The sequence below is a fragment of the Hypanus sabinus genome, chromosome 22 (assembly GCF_030144855.1).
Source record: "Hypanus sabinus isolate sHypSab1 chromosome 22, sHypSab1.hap1, whole genome shotgun sequence".
Taxonomy (NCBI): domain Eukaryota; kingdom Metazoa; phylum Chordata; class Chondrichthyes; order Myliobatiformes; family Dasyatidae; genus Hypanus; species Hypanus sabinus.
This window is the reverse complement of record NC_082727.1, coordinates 16,015,243-16,031,089: the sequence shown is the minus strand read 5'-3', so window position 1 is coordinate 16,031,089 and position 15,847 is coordinate 16,015,243. Positions and strand designations below refer to the sequence as shown.

Here is a 15,847-nt window from a genome sequence, read left to right as displayed (position 1 = left end):
AAGCCTCAAAAAGTCAGAATCCATCTTTAAGGACCCAGATTACCCAGGTCATGCCTTATTCTAATTGCTACCGTCAGAAAGGAGGTACAGAAGCCTGAAGGCACACACATCAATGATTCAGGAACTGCTTCTTCCCCTCTGCCATCTGATTTTTGAATGGACATTGAATTTACTACTTTATTTCTATTTTTGCACTACTTATTTAATTATATATATAATACACACTTACGGTAATTCATGTTTTTAATTGTGCATTGCATTGTACTGCTGCCGCAAACACAACAAATTTCACGACACGTGCCACTGATATTAAACCTGATTCTGATCTCCTGAAGGTAATAGAAATGTTGCCTTAGCAACTGTATGCGAAGCAAAGGAAGAATAAAGTGTGTTTATACACAAAGGCGTGGGGGAATAGCTGTATCAGTCAGCTTCACTTATTACAATCTTCAGTTGTATGTCTCATTTACAGCAGACAAATGAATGACTACTTTTGCTTTCAGAGGGAGTAATCTTAGAAGTAGAGTGGGTTCCGGTTAATTGGGGTAGCCACTTATTTTGGACAAAAACTAATCAAGAAAATAGCCTGGATTCCCTTTGTTTATTTGGGACACTTTGCCACTTAATTGGGACAGAATGTTGCAGAACAGTTTCTAAGTAGCATCTGCCATGTGCAGATGTGTGACTGTTAGAGTCCACACCTTTTAGAATGAACACTTTTTAAATGGCATTAGTTGTGAATGCATATGTTCTTCATTTGAGCCAACGGATGCCAATTTAAAAAAAAAGCAGTGATTTGTTTTGATTTATTTTGTATTTTATTTTGTGTTCTTTTAAATAAAATTCAGACCCTTGCCAAGATGCTGTGATTTGACACTAGCCAAAAAATTTACCCTAGGTGTCTGTGTTGCAATCGTAAAGAACATGGCAGTATACACTGGATGAAACGATTACAAATTAATAATACTGTAGTAGTACTGGTGTTCTAATTTCTGTATTTCATTTAAATACATAATTTGTCACTTAGTTAAACAATAGTTTGTCCTTTTTTAATACCTTTTTAAACTATTTCCATAAAACCAGCTAATTGGGACAGCCACGTAATTGGGCCAAAATGTACTAGTCCCAATGTGTCCAAATTAACTAGAATCCATGGTACTGCCAAATGTACCTGTCATTGACTGAAACGATGAGTGATTTGTCAAAATAGATGTTGCAATTTGACAGATCATTCACTTTCTGAAATGAAGAATAGATTGGTTGTTGAGCAGCATGGCACATGAGAGTGGAGAGGAGTCAAAAACAGAACTAAAAGGTAAAATTATTCTTGAATTTCGCAGATTGTGAGCTACAGATGTTTCTGACTGGTCACTTGATGAAAACTGTCTCTTTTCCTTGAGAAGAACAAATCTGAAGGTAAGCAGTAACACTAATTTCAGTGATTAGTGTGTATTTAATATATCAATGATATTTGAGTAATCTTTGGTATATATTTGACTAAGTATTCTTATCCACTTAAATAATTCATTACTGGTTATATGTAAAAAAAAAATGTGTTAATTGCATACATCATCACACTGCCACATGATATGTGCACGACCTTCCTTAAAGTAAAGATGAAATTACACATATTTCTGACTCCAGTGTCTTTTGAATTAATTTAATGTTTTGAAGTTACAAAGCATAACAATTGGTACACTTGGTTCAGCACTAGAATGTTTATGTATCAAATTTTTTTCAAAATCAAGTTTATTATCATATGCAGAAGTGTGTATGTACAGAGTGTACCCACAAAATCATTGTTTTCCCCAACCAAAATCCCGGATGTATCAACAGATTATAACTCTGCTAAGGATTAGGTCAATGGCATTCAAGACTGTTGATCAAGAAAAGTACAAGAGATCAAAGTATGACCTCCAGAGGCTATCTCAATCAGAATTCAATGTCCTCCATCTGTGGTAGGGCTTGAATGCCATTGCCGTCTACAAAGTAAAACCAAGCGACATAAATGGTAAATGAGGTTTTGTTTGCAAATGAGCTCAATGAATATGATGCTCGCTTTGGCCAACAGAATGTGGCAACTCCTTCACAACCACCCCCCCACCCCCCAGACCCTGACCCTGTGATCTCGGTCTCTGAGGCCAGGGTGAATCCATGGATAGCATCTGTTCCAAATGGTGGACCTGACCAAGTACTGAAGATCTGTGCTATTCAGCTGGCTGGAGTGCTTATGGACATCTTTAACCTTGTACTTCAGTAGACTGAGATACATACCAGTGCCCAAGAAGAACTTGGTAACCAGTCTTAATGACTATCATCCGGTGGCAATTGCATCAACTGTGATGAAGTTTACGAAGCATAACAACTCGTGTCTAAGTGATTTGGATCCACTCCAATTTGCCTACAAGTCAGCAGCAAATACAATCTCAGCTCTGGAACACCTGGACAATGAAGATGCATATCTCAGGATGCTTTTCATTGATTACAGCTCAGCATTTAACAACATCCCCTTGAAACTTGTCACTAAGCTTCAAGACCTGGATCTTGTCCCTCCCTTTGTAACTGGATCCATGCTGTTTCTCAGTCTGTATGGATTGGCTATGACATCTCCTCCACACTTGCCATCAGCACAGGTCTACCACAGAGCTAAGCTTACAGCCCTGTGGTGTATCTGTGTGAATAGCCTCTTTCTCCCCCCCCCCTTTCTTTCCACCCCCCATCCCCGCTGTTGTCCATTACTAGGTCAATACCAATGCATTGCCTTTGATCAGTTGTCACAAGGTCCAGAAATATTAATCATTACTAACTAAAAGACAGATAAATTCAGAATGACCTGCTAATCCAGTTTGCATTTCAGTAGAAGTAGTTATACATTGCTACCGTTCTTGACACTCAGACTGCATTCCAAGGAAGAAGGCTGAGAGAGAGAGAGAGGCTAATTTGCTGTGCTGCTGCCTCTACTCTGTATAGTGACAATGGTAGCTGAAATTGTCACCAGTGAGAAATATCCATGCTGGGAAGGGCTGTGCATCCAAACAGAGGGGTAGACAGCAGCTTCTATCACATACAACAGGGGCTGATAAGAGATACTGTAAGATCAGAATAGACTGCCAACACATGGTGAAGGTGCTATCAATCCTTATCCATAGCCTGCACTTGCAATGCTGCTCACCTTTTTCAGTATTGAGTGGGTACACCAGATATCCCAGCTAGACTAACAAGTAGTCTCTCAACACTGACCTGGGAGTTGTTTCATTGTTGTGTGAGTGCCAGCTTTACATCACAAACTCAACATGCAGCCCAAGCAAATGTCTCTTTAACATAATATGTCATGTGCAGTGCAATAATGCCTTGAAGCTGAATCAATGTAAGGAACTTATTTCCTCATAGCTACGGCCTGCAACAGTGTAGTCACTGTTTTTTGACTGCTTTTTCTTTTCCTTCGTGGTGGGGAGAGGTGTGTGCAACATTTTGTGGCCCTTGTATTCTTTCTGTTAAACTGATAATTTTAAGCTGCAAATGGTAATAGTGAAAAAGTGCTCACTAGTGTATAAGGAATCAAAAGTAAACATCGGCAGACAACATTCCAATCTTCATTTGCAAGCCTTCATTTTTTTTTCACTTCTTCTCTGTAGTATTTCTAAATCATTTTTTGCTCTTTTAGATTTATAAAATTTGTAGTCTTTTACTTTTTGCCAGATATCATAAGAAAAAAATGTATTTAAAAATTGTTTTCCATTACAGAGACAGGATATCCTGACTCAGTTTGCAATGCTATAAAAGCTGTTTTTTTTTGTTGTTTACACCTTATTGGTAGTTTCATGTGAATGTTAGGAACAATCGACATTATTTTTTTTCATGAAAGTTGCTTTTTATATCTGCCTCTGTTTATTTAGTCTTCCAAATGTTAAAGACTTAATCTCAAATATAGAGATTATTTTAATATCTTGATTTGCATACACTGAACAGATTGTATGTACAATATTCACCACAGAACAGTATTTTAAATATCCTGGCAGGTTTAAGGTTATTTTTACCACATTCTTCTCTCCACTTTTTTTTGAGATTAAGCTTTGAGTACTTCCAGTGATAAGAATCCTGTTCGACCAGTGATGAATCATATATATAATTTGCTCCTCTGTATCCTTCGTTTAGGAAATAGAAATTAAAAAGCCACTGAACAAAGCAATGGTAATAATTGCAATGCTTGGTAAAGCTTAAGAAAATGTGCAGACTGTTTCAATTCTGTTTTCTATGTCATTTACTAGTAGAGTTTTTTTTATTTTGCTTGAATTTCTGTTCTGATCCCTTATTTTCCAGTACACTGCCTCATTCCTGTAGTTAATTATTAGTTTCTATGTTTGTCAGTTGACAGACTTGAATGTGAAGAAGGGCTAATGACATGAGTTGAATGCACTAGCTGATGTTTATGCTCATTGAAGTGTTGGATTGGTTGATCTAATTATCCCTTTCAGTAAATATTTGATAGAAAATATATAATAGAGTTTGCTTTTTATGTAAATCCTGTGGGATTCATCTTGCATCTGTCTTGTTTACAGTTAGAATATTGTGGGGATTAAATAGTTTGTATCACATGTGGGTATTGTGAGGTTTTAAAGAGTTCGATATGGTATTTACAGTTAAGATTCGTGCTTTATTATATACAGTGGCATGAAAAAGTTTGGGCATCCTGGTCAAAATTTCTGTTACTGTGAATAGCTAAGCGAGAAAAAGATGACCTCATTTCCAAAAGGCATAAAGTTAAAGATGACACATTTCTTTAACATTTTAAGCAAGATTACTTTTTAATTTCCATCTTTTAGTTTCAAAATAACAAAAAAGGAAAAGGGCCTGAAGCAAAGGTTTGGGCACCCTGCATGGTCAGTACTTAGTAGCACCCCCTTTGGCAAGTATCACAGCTTGTAAACGCTTTCTGTAGCCAGCTAAGAGTCTTTCAATTTTTGTTTGGGGGATTTTCGCTCATTCTTTCTTGCAAAAGCCTTTTAGTTCTGTGAGATTCTTGGGCTGTCTTGCATGCACTGCTCTTTTGAGGTCTATCCACAGATTTTCGATGGATGTTTGGGTCGGGGGATAGTGAGGGCCATGACAAAACCTTCAGCTTGCGCCTCTTGAAGTAGTCCATTGTGGATCTTGAGGTGTGTTTAGGATCATTATCCTGTTGTAGAAGCCATCCTCTTTTCAGCTTCAGCTTTTTTTTTTACAGACAGTGTGATGTTTGTTTCCAGAATTTGCTGGTATTTAATTGAATTCATTCTTCCCTTTACCAGTGAAATGTTCCCCATGCCACTGGCTGCAACACAAGCCCAAAGCATGACCGATCCACCCCCGTGATTAACAGTTGGAGAGGTGTTCTTTTCATGAAATTCTGCACCCTTTTTTCTCTAAACGTACCTTTGCTCATTTCAGCCAAAATGTTCTATTTTAACTTCTTCAGTCCACAGGACTTGTTTCCAGAATGCATCAGGCTTGTTTAGATGTTCCTTTGCAAACTTCTGATGCTGAATTTTGTGGTGAGGACACAGGAAAGGTTTTATTCTGATGACTCTTCCATGAAAGTCTTATTTGTGCAGGTGTCGCTGCACAGTAGAACAGTGCACCACCACTCCAGAGTCTGCTAAATCTTCATGAAAGTCTTTTGCAGTCAAATGGAGGTTTTGATTTTCCTTTCTAGCAATTCTATGAGCAGTTCTCTCAGAAAGTAGTCTTGGTCTTCCAGACCTCAACTTGACCTCTGCCATTCCTGTTAACTGCTATTTCTTAAATTTCATTACAAGCTGAGGAAACAGCTACCAGAAAATGTTTTGCTATCTTCTTATAACCTCCTTCTTGGTGGGCACCATTTATTTTAATTTTCAGAGTGCTAGGCAGCTGTTTTAAGGGGGCCTGTGGATTGTTGGGACAAGGTTTGAGGAGTCCCAAGTATTTATAAAGCTTTGAAATTTGCATCACCTGGTCATTTTTAACGTTGATTGTGAACAAGCCATAGCCCTAATAAGCTAATTAAGGTCTGAGACCTTGGTAAAAGTTATCTGAGAGCTCAAATCTCTTGGAGTGCCCAAACTTTTGCATGGTGCTCCTTTCCTTTTTCCCCACTCTAAAATTGTACAAAACAAAAATAATACACTAATCTTGCTTAAAATGTTGAAAAGAATGTTTCATTACCTTTTATGACTGTTGAAGATAAGTTCATCTTCTACTCACTTAACTATTTACAGTAACAGAAATTTTGACCAGGGGTTTGCATTTGCATGCCACTGTATGTACAAGAGATTCTGCAAATGCTGAAATCCAGAGCACGGCACATTGTTGTGTATGCATTCAGATAACTAGTGAGTGAGGAATGGATTGATCAGTGTCTGGGAGGTGCCCTTAATGAAGGGTGGAATTTGATGCTGTGGTGCACCTGTCTAACAATTGCAACTGACTTTAGGCAGTGTAGTTTAGTGTTAAGCAGTGCTAGCTACTATGACACTTCTGGTTTGCTGAAGTATTCAATTAAGTCAACAATGCAGTAGGCATTGATTGATAAGATTATCTTGGCAAGCTGTATAAAGTTAGCGTTTTGTCTTTGTACTGAAAGGCCATGTGTCAGTTATGTGCTGCAGCCATATGCTTCCTTGCTGGAGTGACATCAAATTTCATTAGCCCCTTTGGAAGTTCTTGAACTAAAAAGAAAATAGAGACTTGAACTGGGAATTCTTTTTACCCTTTGTGTCTTTTATCCTTGAAAGTTATGACTTAAATTCATGGATTCTGTGAATATATAATATTGCTTTTTGCTAAAAGCTTATTCCCTGACATTGTAGATGTTGCAATTGATAATGTGCAAATATTTTAACAGCTTTGCAAAGAACTGACAGTAAACTCTTTCCTTGGGACAGACAGAATTGGTGATCAATTACAATGTGAGTGACTGATCTGTTGGAATGAATACAGAGCTTGGACCACAGAAATTCAATTTATGTGCCATGCAAGCTGTCAATACCTTGTTGGAGGACTAGTGGCAATAATACTTCTGCCTTTTACTCTGGGAACTCCTGAAAACTCCCAGTCTCCTAGCTCCTATTGAAAGCATAGGATTTATTCATTCTATGCCATCTGAAAGCAACAGTTACTGTCAATACTGAAGTGGACAGTTACTAATAAATGGCAACAGTAAAATAACACAGATGCAGAACCATTTAAAAAAAATCCTGCCTGACCTGATGAGTGTTTTCAGTCATCAATTTCTAGAGAATTTGAGCTTTTTGTGCATCGCTCTACCTCAGTATGACACAGAACCCTTTCTCCCTGTGCTACCATGACGACGGAATAATAGCAAGTTGGGATTATCACTGATTGGCATTATCATCATAGTACTCCAAAGGTTACTGCTATATCATTACATCATCCCATTAACACATCCTATTCCAAATTTGAGAGGTGGTTTTTTGTGATAATTGATTACAAAATGAGTAAAAATTCATCAGGAATTTCAGTGTGATTAAATTACGCATTTAGAACTTAAAACCGATTTTCTGATTAGTACATATATCTTGTTTTGTGGTTGGTCTTTTTGTTTATTAGTATTAAGTTGCTCTGGATAAGATAAAACAAAATTTCCATGGTTCAATGAATGAGGTGTATTTTATTATCAGTACAGTTGCTTTACTTCTATTTCTACTTAATTAAAATAGAATCTGGTGTATAGTTTCTTTAATTTTCAATTAAATCATTAAACTATGTAGTACATTATCTTTTTTTTTAAAGCAGAGCCCCCAAACTATGCAAAAAAATGCATAGTTTTTTTGTAATATGTTATTTGTAATATTCATTTAGTGGATTTGGTAGTGCCATCTGCTTTGTAATTCTAATTAGACATTTTGGTGTTTTTAACAGGAACATTTACTGTTCTTGAACAACCAAAATCAGAATTTAGAGAAGAGAAATTGTCCAGACAGGAACAAACCAAAATCAGCCCTTTGAGAAACAAACTGAAAATTCCTCAATGCTGTACTTCAGTAAGAAGGTAAATGCAATATTATGAATATATTGGCTCCTGTGAAAGGGATACTTTCTTCAGCTATATTCTATAATGCTTTGTTTCTATATTTCTTTGTATATATACAAAGTAGTTGAAAATTTTTTAAGCAAGGGTTTCTATTTAACATTGTGAACATTGGCTCTTTGAAGTATAGAAAATAATTTTTTAGAAATTATGTTTATTAAAGTGGTTGTGAAAGTTTACATATTTCATATTGTTACAAGTAACTATGAAGCCTCTGTCAGATGTCTACATCATCCTTTCATGACTTCCAGCTAGCTTGCAGAGTTTCATTTTTTTTTAGTCATGGCAATAGAATCATCTGGATGGACTTCTTTTCATGCACTCTCATATTCCCTGAGGTTCTTTGCTCAGTCTTTTCCTATTTCCCATCCTTATGCGATTGGATAGTAAATCATTCAAAAACGCAGCATAAGTTTCGAAAGCTGCATGCTCAACCTACCAGCCAACCCCCCCCCCCCACCCCCCACTTTATTTGAATTGTTCCTCTGCCTGTGCAATATCCAGTTCCTGTTGAGCAACAGTTTCTCTTTGGTGCAAGTCTTTTTTGTAGAGTTGAACAACATAGACTCAGGCTCTTTGGCTCACCATCTCGATATTGACTGCCTATACAAATCCCAGTTTCCTACATTAATTCCACATCCCTCTAAGCACCTGCTCATTCAGGTACCTCTCCAGATATCTCTTAAATATCCACCACCTGTTTTACAGATTTGCTTATGTATTACATGTGCATTGGAGCATACAATAAAATGCATCATTTGTGTTAACAATCAACGCAATCTGAGGATCTGCTGGGGGCAGCCCGCAAGTGTTGCCACATTCTGGTGCCAACAGCATGCGCACAGTGTTCAGCAGAGCAACACAAGCAACAACACAAAAGGAGCAGCATATCCAGACTAGCAGATATCAGGACACAGATGTTAATGGCGAGAACACAAAATTTTTTTTTTCAATCTTGATACACTCTTCTCTGGTAAAATTATGTATCACATGTTAATTTTGTTATGAACATTTCTATCCTCATCCTGTTCTATCTCTGCCTTGGTTGTCTGCTACTGAAATTATTTTTCAGCTTTTGGTTACCTTTTAAACAATCCTCATTCTGTCCATAAGTCATCCCTACTCTACTGGGAGTGACTATGATCTTTATATACTTTGAATTTTAAAGTTGTAATATCTGGAGTATTGAATGCATTCAGATCCTTAATGAGCTGATCATAATTGTATTAGATGCAAATTGTATGTAATTATTTATTCAGCACTTTTGACTGCTAATGTTTCCAACTACTTCTCTTGCCTCAGAATTATCAATGAAGATGTTTTTAAAGTTCGAACACTGCTAGGGATCTGTTTGGTCCACCCTCATTGTTTTCTAGGATCAGCATTTAAGCAAGTCAGTTTTGTTGGTTTTGTGGTCTGAATGAAGCCAATGTGGGAACCATAGATTCTTTCACAGATAATGCAGGTGGTGGATGAGTGGGTAGTTTGTGAGGTGGTCTCTGTTCTGTGTGCTCTCAAAGTTTTTAATACCATCCTAAATGCTTTTCCAGTTCGGCTTCTGGGAATTTCTGGCACATGACTGCTCAGAGTGGATATTATATTTCTCCAAGGAGGCTTTGTGCAATTTCTTGAATCTTTTCCTCTTCTAGTCTGCTAGCTTCTTTCCTTGACAATGTCCAGCGCCTATGTGGATGTTGAGAGTCTGATGTCATGCATATGAGCCAAGTGATCCACCCTGTGTAGCAAACTGAGTGCATTATGGTCTCAATGCTGCAAACATTGGCCCAGGAGAGGACCCTGATGTTGGTTCACTACTTGTTCTATTGAAATTGGGAGGGTTTTTTTCTTTGTGACAGCATGGGTGGAAATTTATCATTGCCTTGAGATATCTGATGAAGGTAGTCCAGATGTAAGAAGAATATGGAAGACTCTGGTCCCTGCTGCTTGGTAGACCTCTAGTTCTGTTACAAGTCACAAGTCTTCATCTTTCGGTTCCATAACAGACCAAAGTCTGCAATCACACATTGAAGGTGGTGGTGGATTTCATCACTACTATCTTTTTCATTGGCCCCTGAGTTTGAGAAGTGTTCCACGTATTCCAGGGTGAATTTTATCATTGGAAGAAAGAGTAGTGGAACAGGTTGGAAGAGGCTCTATATCTTGCAGATGTTGGAGGAAAGGTGTATCAGCTACACACAAGCAATACTGAAGGAGCTCAGCAGGCCTGGCAATATCGATGAAAAAAGAGTAAACAGTCGACATTTCAGGCTGAGACCTTTTATCAGGGCTGGTTTTTCAGTGAAAGTGCCAACGATGGTTTGGAGATTGATCTCCCATACTGCAGCTCGGTTACTGAGGGTATAGTAGATTTCAAGTGGTAGGACTCTGGATTATTTTGCCAAATCCATAGTAACTACTTTGATTATACAAGTTTGCAATTAATTATGTGATTAAAAATTATTGCAGTGTTGAGGGGTTATGATGGACGCAAGTACTCTGTGCCAACCAGCCGTATAGCTAATACACAGTGGCTATTTGTTTAGTGCATAAAAACTAAGTGAAGTTCAGTTTTTGGTGAGTGGGAATTTAGTGCAAAGGGCTAGTGATTTCTTTTTTGATTCCAGTTGAGGTGTTTCATTCAACCAAGGAGGTTTTCAGTTTTGTCCAGGATCTTAAATCGTAACACAAGTTAGTGTATATAGATACAAGAAAGGTTTGTACTGCAGCCAGCAACTTGGGAGAGAGGAGGCAAGAAGTTTTTTTTTGGAAAATACTTGGTTAGGTAAGATGAAATGAAAGGACCTCAAAGGTTATCATCTCTGGGTTAATACCTGAACCATGAACTTAACAGAGGAATAAAGAGATCTAAGAAGGGAAGCACAAACATGAGAAAATCTGCAGATGCAGGAAATTGAAAGCAACACACACAAAATGCTGAAGGAACTCAACAGACCAGGCAGCATCTATGGAAAAGAGTAAACATTTGAAAATTTGGGCTGAGACCAATGGATGAAATGGTTTAATATCATGGAATTTTAGAACAAGCGCCTCTGTACAATAGTTCTACTTAAATTATGTTAAGACCAAGATCCAGACAAAATCAGTATTGGGGATAGTTGTAAGGACTCAGCAACTCAAGTTGTCAGTATAATTTTTAAAAATTTATTAAGGGCATGATTTGATGGCTTTTAGACATTCGATGTTTGTTGGTCTTTGATATAGTTTTTCATGACTTCTCAATACATTCAATTTAATGTCAGAAAAATGTATACAATATCCATCCTGAAATTCTCCTGAAAAAAGCAGAGTGCATCAAAGAATGAATGACAGTTAAACATTAGAACCCCGAAGCTCCCCCACCCTACGAATAAGAAACAGCAAAGTGATGACCCCTCTCCCACCAGCAAAAAAGCATCTTCACCCTCTGCCATGCAGCAAAGCATCAGTAAAGACCAGACTTGCAGTACCCCAAAGACTACTTGTTCACCCAGTAATTTGACATACCACAGGCTCTCTCTCGAAGGGCCGAATGACCTACTCCTGCACCTATTTTCTATGTTTCTAATAAGGGAAAAAGAGGTGCCCCCGTTTCACAGTGAGAGGGAAAACCTAACAAAACAACTCACCGATTTACGATGTCAGAAGTCTGTTGCATTGCTTTCCGAGCTCTGCCCAAAGATCTTGGGTCTCTGGGCACACAGTCAGCAGCCAGCTTACTACTTTCGATCTTCTGTGTACTCCCACGACACACCAGTTTTCTGTAGCGGCACCAACCTCTAATTCGCCCATTTCCAGGGCCATGAAAATCCGGCACCCTGAAGGTGCGCTAGTCTTCTAGGCCATATGTGTGGCATATCGAAAAGAACTGAAGTCAGCATGTAACTCCAGGTCAGGGTCTTCAAAAGAACCTTGAAAAGGAGAAAAAGGGATATTAAAGATAGAAGTTGAGCTGTTTCCGAAGATGCAAGCAAAGGAGTTGCTGTTAGAGGCGATCATCCCAAGTTCTGCCATTCGTAATTCTGTTGTATTTTTTTCCCTATAAATGGTTGCAATAAATGAATCTCAAGATTTTAATTTGAACTTTTTAACATGGTATTACCTGGACTACTAAGGGATAAATCAAAAGTAGAGGTTACTTTAGGATTGAATTTCCAGCTTTTAAGGTATTGAATGGATCTTAAAGTTAAGTTATTTTTGCAGGATGGAGAGCTTGGTACATAGTCCAAAAGTCCAAAAATTAAAAACTCATCTACATATAGGATATAACTTGAAAATCTGTTATTTGGTAGGTCAGCATCTTGCTCATCTGGGTGCTAATTCTTGCGTTCCCTTTCTTCTCAGCAGGATCTATTTTATACCATCTAAAAGCAGTGAATTAGACTCGGGTTTAATATCACTGCCATATGTCATGAAATTTGTTATTTATAAAAAACATAAAATAAGTATAAATAAAAAAGAAAATCGAATAAGTAGGATAAAAAGAGTCCGGGGTGGGGGGGGGGGGGAGTTCTGAGGTAGTGTTCATGGGTATATTGTTCATTCAGAAAACTGATGGTAGAGGAAAAGAAGCTGTTCCTGAACAGTTGTGGCTTCAAAGTCCTGTACCATCACCTTGATGGTGGCAAGGAGAAGTGGGCATATCCTGGGAGATGGTCCTTAATGATGGATGCCGACCTTTATGAGGCATTGCCTTTTGAAGGTGTCCTGAATACTGTGGAGGCTAGTGCCCATGAAGGAGTTGGCTGAGTTTACAACTTTCTGCAGCTTTTTCTGATCCAGTGCTCTGGCCACTCCATATCAGCCCATTATTCAACCAGTCAAAATGCTCTCCATAGTAATGGTGGTGTTAATAATAAAAATCTGATAATCTAGAAAACTTGCTGGTATGGCATCACCAAAGTCCCAGATGTGTTAGATTAATGGGGTTTACTGTGCATGGAATATTGTTAACAATGTGTATTAAATGATGAGAGATATGGGTACATTCATTTAGACCCTTAATGTTATTGAACAGTGAAACAGGGTCAGTAGAAACAAAAAGTTTCACGTGATGTATTGTTTCAATGCTTCACCTCCATATGTTGCTTCTGGCTTTGCTGACTTTGGCAGGTGTTTATTTTCTCATACCTAAGTAAATTTGTAATGTGATCAAAAGACAAAGGCAAACAGTTTCTCATTTCATTTTATAGAACAGTCAAGAATAGGCCCTTTGGCCTACAATGTTATGCCAAACCAATTAAATTATAATCAAATAGGTCTTCTGCCTATACAATGTCCATACCCTTCCATATTCTTCACATTTATATGTCGATCTAAATGCCTCTTAAAAGCCTCTAACTTTCTGCCTGTGCCATCCCCCCCCAGGCTGTACAGTCCAAGGACCCACCACTTATTTTAAAAAAACTCAACTTGCTCCTCACATCTCCTTTGAAATTACCCCTCACCATAAATCATACCCTACAGTATTAGGTATTTTAAACCTTGGAAAAAGATTTCGTCTGTCTATTCTATATTTATATGTTTCATAATCTTGTAAACCTCTGTCAGATTATAAACCTCAGCCACTGCTGGTCCAGAAAAAGCAACTTAAGTTTGATCCACCTCTCATTTATAGCACATCCCCTCTAATCCAGGCAGCATCTTGGTAACCCTCTTTTGTACCCTCTCCAAAGCCTCGACACCCTTCCTGTAATAGGGAAGAACTATATGCAATACTTCAGATAAGGCCCAACTAGAATTTAAAAGTTGTAACATAACTTTTGAACTAGATTGGAACCCCCCCCCAGGGCATGCACTCTTCTTTCTGCTACCATCAAGTAGAAGGTACAGGAGCCTTAGGACCTGCACCGCCAGGTTCAGAAACAGTTATTACCCTTCAACCATCAGGATCTTGAACCAAAGGGGATAACTTCACTCAACTTTACTTGCGGCATGATTGAAACGCTCCCACAGCCTATGGACTAGTCTCATGTTCTCAATATTTATTGCTTGCTTGTTTGTTTGTTTATTTATTTAGTGTTTTGCACACTGGATGAGCACCCAGGTTGGTGTGGTTTTACATTGGTTATTATACTATTGATTTATTCAGTAAGCCTGCAAGAAAATGAATCTTGGTTGTGTATAGTGATGTATTATGTACTTTGATAATAAATTTACTTTGAACTCATTGCCTCAACTAATAAAGGCAAATATGGCATATGCTGCTTTAACCACCCTATTAATCTGTGTAGCCACTTTCAGGGAGCTATAAACTTGGACCCCCAAGATGCCTCTGCTTATCAACACGTAAGGTTCTTTCCCTTAACTGTGTACTGTATCTTCACATTTGACCTAGCAGGTGCAACAGTTCACATTTAGCCAGGTTAAGCTCCTTCTGCCATTTCTCTGCCCATACTTGTAACTGATTTGTATCCAGCTTTGTCAGTGTTCTATGCTAACCACAACACCACAATTTTTGCATCATTTGCAAACTTACTAACCTACCCATCTACATTTCCATCTAGGTCATTTTGTTGGAGAGGGTCCAGAGGAGGTTTACAAGAATGATTTCTGGAATGAAAGTGTTAATGTCTGAGGAGTATTTGATGGCTCTGGGCCATGTACTGTCTGGAGTTTAAAAGAATGAGGAGATACCTCATTGAAACCTAACAAATATTGAAAAGCCTAGGTAGAGTGGATGTGGAAAGGATGGTGAAAAGATAGTGGGTGAGTCCAGGTCCAGAGGGCACTGTCTCAGAATACAGAGATGTTCGTTTAGGGCAAAGATGAGAAGGAATTTCTTTAGCAAGAGGATGGTGATTCTGTGTAATTCATTGCCGTAGAGGTTAAGTCATTAGGTATATTTAAAGTGGAGGTTTGAAGGTTCTTGATTAGTCAGGGTGTCAAAGGTTATCTGGATAAGGCAGGAGAATTGGGTTGAGAGGGATAATAAATGAGTCATGATGGAATGGTAGAGCAGACTCATTGGGCCAAGTAGATTAATTCTGCTCCTATGTCTTACGGTCTTAGCACAAAGTTCCCAGTACAGATCCCTACAAAACAACATGAATAACAGATTTCCAACTCGAATAAGTCCCTTCCACCACCATCCTGTTGTCTTCTATGGTAAAACATTTCTGAATCCAAGCAGCCAATTCACCATGGATCCCATACATCTAATGAAGGAGCCTCATAAAAGGAATGTTCTCAAATGCTTTATTGAAATCCATGTGAGCAATATCCACAGCTCTGCTTTCATCAATCACTGTTACTTCATCAAAAGCTGATTTGAGTTAGTAAGATACAACTTGCTCCACACAGCCATACTGGCTCTCCTTAATTAGCTGTGGTTTTTTTAGATGCTCATAATTCCTATCCCTAAGAATTCTAACCTGTAACTTCCCTCCTGTTGATGTGAGACTTGCTGGTTTATAGCTTCCTGGATTATCACTGATTCCCTTTTTGAATAATGCACCAACATTAGCTTCTCACCAGTCTTTGGAGTTCTTACCTAAGCATAGAGGACATGAAGACATTGGGCAAGGCCCTAACAATCTCTTCTCTTGCCTCTCTCAGTAACATGGGGTATCTCCCATCAGAACCTGTGGACTTGTCCACCTTAGTACTCTTTGACTCAAAACTACCTCCTCCTTTACCTCAAAGTGCCCTAGCGTGTCAATATGGTTGAGCATTGATCTCCCTGTTTTATATTTTGTTAAACTATTTTGTTACATGTTTTTCATTGCCTTTGAAAGATAATTTAATAGTTAAACATGATCTAGATACAATTTAGAAAATACT

At 38.2% G+C, this 15,847-nt stretch overlaps 1 protein-coding gene across 5 annotated transcripts in view; it reads left to right on the top strand.

Annotated features, from left to right (window-relative positions):
• wu:fc17b08 (uncharacterized) overlaps positions 1-15,847 on the top strand; it is a 121,890-nt gene that overhangs the window by 12,228 nt on the left and 93,815 nt on the right. For all 5 annotated transcript variants that reach the window (XM_059947119.1, XM_059947121.1, XM_059947117.1 and 2 more), the window contains 2 exons: positions 1,341-1,416; positions 7,900-8,029. The gene's annotated coding sequence lies outside the window, so the exon portion shown is untranslated. The remainder of the gene's footprint in view (positions 1-1,340; positions 1,417-7,899; positions 8,030-15,847) is intronic.